Consider the following 4,013-nt stretch of genomic DNA (forward strand, 5'->3'; position numbering starts at 1 on the left):
AATAACAATATTTAACTAGAGTAAGAAGGAAATAACCCTAACTATATTAGCGGGTACAGATAACACAAATTAATAACAATATTTAACTAGAGTAAGAAGGAAATAACCCTAACTATATTAGCGGGTACAGATAACACAGATTAATAACAATATTTAACTAGAGTAAGAAGGAAATAACCCTAACTATATTAGCGGGTACAGATAACACCATTTAATAAAAATATGCAAATAATGCTAGTAGGAAAAACAGCCTGACTGTATAATCTGTTTTTCACACTAAGTGTATTAACAACAACAATGTAAATTGTAAAAAGTATAAGTATGGTGTTAACAGAGAGTTAAATCAAGTTGGTTATGAAATGCAGATCTAATCATAAACTTGGACCTATTAATTGGTACTTTTGTAGCTCTCAATCTTCTCGCTGAAATAAAATAAACTTTTCAACTAATAAACATAACAGAATGATAGGTGTGCCTTTGAAGTATTATTTACGTTTTATTTCTAAGTGACGGGAGATTGGTATGAGAAAGACTACCATTATGGGAAGAAATGGTACGACGGAATTACTTACTTTAATCCCTTATTCTTCGCTCGTCGTATATAAATGCATCGTACTTTATCACTATATACAAACATATCACCTTGAAAAATAGATAAACATTTACAACAATACGTTCCACAGATAAAAGACGAGGAAGTTTACAGATAATGATTTTTTGTTTAATATATAGTGAACCCAACGTACCTCTCGTTCCAATAATCCTCGATCGGCTCGGTCGGAAACCGTCGCTGTAGGCGTATTTCTCATGGCGATCAGTTCGTTTTCATTGTTTGCTTCTGTAGGCATTATCCACTTTTTTCGAAATCTTTGACAAACAATGCAGTGTTTTGAACACGAAAAAGTTATAATTATTTTAGAATTAAAACTTGTTATATTTTGACGTTTTTAGATCCAGCAATTGGGAAACATTCGAGATGGAAATCAAGCCTGAGAAAGTCCACCGTATTTTTTACGGCCAGCGCGATATTGTCCAATTAGAAATTAGGCTTAAGAAATATGGAACCGATACGACATTTGACGCAGATTTAACTGCCTTGTCTACCTAGTGGCTATTAGTATTAGAGTTGTTCAGTTTTGTTTCGGTCTGCTTTCACGTACACGTTTCAATTTCCATGTGCATACGTGGGATTGAAAAAGAGGGTGTTGCCGTATAGTCTGTTTCGTGTAACCAAGTGTTAAGTTACTTTAAAGTTTTAATTCATTGCGTTAGACTTTTCGCTAATAAGTATAGCTTGTGCTTCCCCCTTTTTTTTTCACAAATATAAATATTAGATGAAATATGTTAAGTGTCATGACTAATACAAATATTCATCTCCTATGAGAATAAAAAAATATCGGCTATTATAAAAGCTCATGCAGTGCAGCGCCATCTAACAAGGCGGGGCACCAACACCACTGAGGGTAGGTGTTACGACAAAGTTGCTGGTACTGTTACAGATTAGTGAAAACCACAATGAAATTTGTTCTAAAATCGTGTATTGTACTCAGTAGAAAATAAAACAATGAACTCTTTTTCCATTTTTAGTCCAATTATTATGGAAAAATAAATATTTATTTCCTGGTAATCGGTATTTTTCGGAATTACAATTATCTTCAAAAGCCAAGTCGTATATGTCACGAATAGCCAGTAAGAAAAATGTTAACAATTATGTTTGTAACTAAGTTGTTGTTGTTGTTGTTTTTGAAAAATAAAGTTCTTAAATATTTCCAGATGAATTCATTCCGTATTTCAAAAACTAAATTCTTAAATTTTTGTTTTACTTTAATCTAAAACGTCGGAGTATATTTGCTGTGTATTGAAATGGTTAAACCTAACATCCAACACTACTGTCAGGTCTGCTTTCATTTGGTAAAAAAACATATGTTGTATAGATCTTATTATTAGTTCGTGGACGAAAGTAAAAAAGCCTTTTATACTGTTCAATCATGTAGAAGTTTGAAGCTAAGTTACTGGTCAATCATGTAACAGTTTCAGGCTAAAATACTGGCCAATCAGTATAAGTTTCAGGCTAAGATAATGGCGAATCATGTAGAAGTATCAGGCCAGACAATCATATAACAGCTTAATGCTAAAATATTGTTCTGTCATGTTGTTGTTTCTAGTTAAGATAATAGCCAATTATATCAGTTCGAGGCTAGTATTCTGGTCAATCATGTAGCAGTTTCAAACTGAGATACTGGTTAATAATATATTGGTTGCAGGCTAGTGTAGTGGTCAATTAGATTAATAATATATTGGTTGCAGGCTAGTGTAGTGGTCAATTAGGTTAATAATATATGGGTTGCAGGCTAGTGTAGTGGTCAATCAGTTTCAGTCTCTGTTTTCTTCCAATATGTACATTTCAGTCATTAATAAATTTGTGGAGTTATTTATCGAACTAAGTGTGTTTCCCGTTTGTTTTCCTTTCCTTTTTTTTATAGGTTGACCCATAAATATTTCTCAAAGTAAATTATACAAAAAACAGCAAAACAAAACAGATTCGCCATAACCTGAAGTCCCCTGAACCGAAGACTGGAACACTTATGAATCTTGCCCTTACATACATAGATTTAAAAAAAAACAACTTTTGTTGAATATATTCTAGTAAAGTTTTCTATAATTCCGTGCTAGTGTTCTGTATGTTTTATGACATTTATGTTAATCGAATATCGTAAACACGTGCTAATCCTTTTACTCAGGAAAAGGTTGCATACTCCAAAAGCTAGAAACTCATATTACTTCGGCCCTTTGATGGTATTGTTGATACAGGAGACACCAGCAGTAATATTGATGCTATCGTTGTTACAGGAGACACCAGTAGTAGTATTAATGCTATTGTTGTTACAGAAGACACCAGTAGTAATATTGATGGTATTGTTGTTACAGGAGACACCAGTAGTCATATTGATGGTATTGTTGTTACAGGAGACAGCAGTAGTAACATTGATGCTGTTGTTGTTATAACGAACAATGTCATAAATCTATTAGGTCGTCAAGAAATTACTGTCGCGTTTTGGAACACTTTCATTACTCTCCCCCCCCCCCCGCAAAAAAAGTGCATCACGTATAATAGTTCAACGAACCGTCTAAACGTCACGTTAGTGTAGCCTGTATAATGTGTAAAGTTTAGTATACTCTAATCCTTTATAGTGATGACACACATTTGGTATGTAATGCTGTTTGAATACAAAAAGGGAAATAACGCCTCTGTAGCCACAACGAATATCAAATGTTTTGAACGTTCGTAAGTGTCAACGATGGTTCAGCAAATTTCGTTCAGGTTGGAATTGATATTGATGCTCTGAAGACGCTTGTTGAGTCTAACCCAAGGCAACACACTCGTGAAATGGCCCTGAAATTGCGTGTCTCTCACGAAACAATACGTAAACATCTAAGGAATATGGGAAAACTTCATAAAGAAGGTGTTTGGGTGCCTCACGAACTATCCGATGATAATCGTTTCTTCTGGCGCGTAATGCGCGTGAATCATTTTTGGACAGAATTGTCACCAATAATGAAAAATGGATTCTCTCTATACGAATATTAAACGCCAAAAACAAGGGCTCAGTCTTAGACAAAAACCACTTCTGATCCCAAAACCTGGGCTCCATCCACAGAAAGTGATGCTTTGTGACATCAAAAGAATAATTTATTTAGAACTCTTCAATACACAACGAACTGTGAATGCAGAGATCTGTAGTCAACAACTGGAACGTTTTAAACCAAGTCCTTAATCAGAAACACCCTTCACTTGTTAATTGGAAAGGTGTTCTCCTCCACGATAATGCACAACACAATATTATGGAGTTGGGTGGGGAAGTTCTCCCCCATCCACCATATTCTCAAGATATGGCACCATCAGATTACCATCGTTTTCGTTCGCTACAACACCATCTTAATGGGAAAACGTATGCAAATGTGGAAGGTGTTAAAGAGCACATCGACATGTTTTTTGCTTCAAAGTCAAGTGA

This window comes from Limulus polyphemus, unplaced genomic scaffold, assembly GCF_000517525.1.
Source record: "Limulus polyphemus unplaced genomic scaffold, Limulus_polyphemus-2.1.2 Scaffold8964, whole genome shotgun sequence".
Taxonomy (NCBI): Eukaryota; Metazoa; Arthropoda; class Merostomata; order Xiphosura; family Limulidae; genus Limulus; species Limulus polyphemus.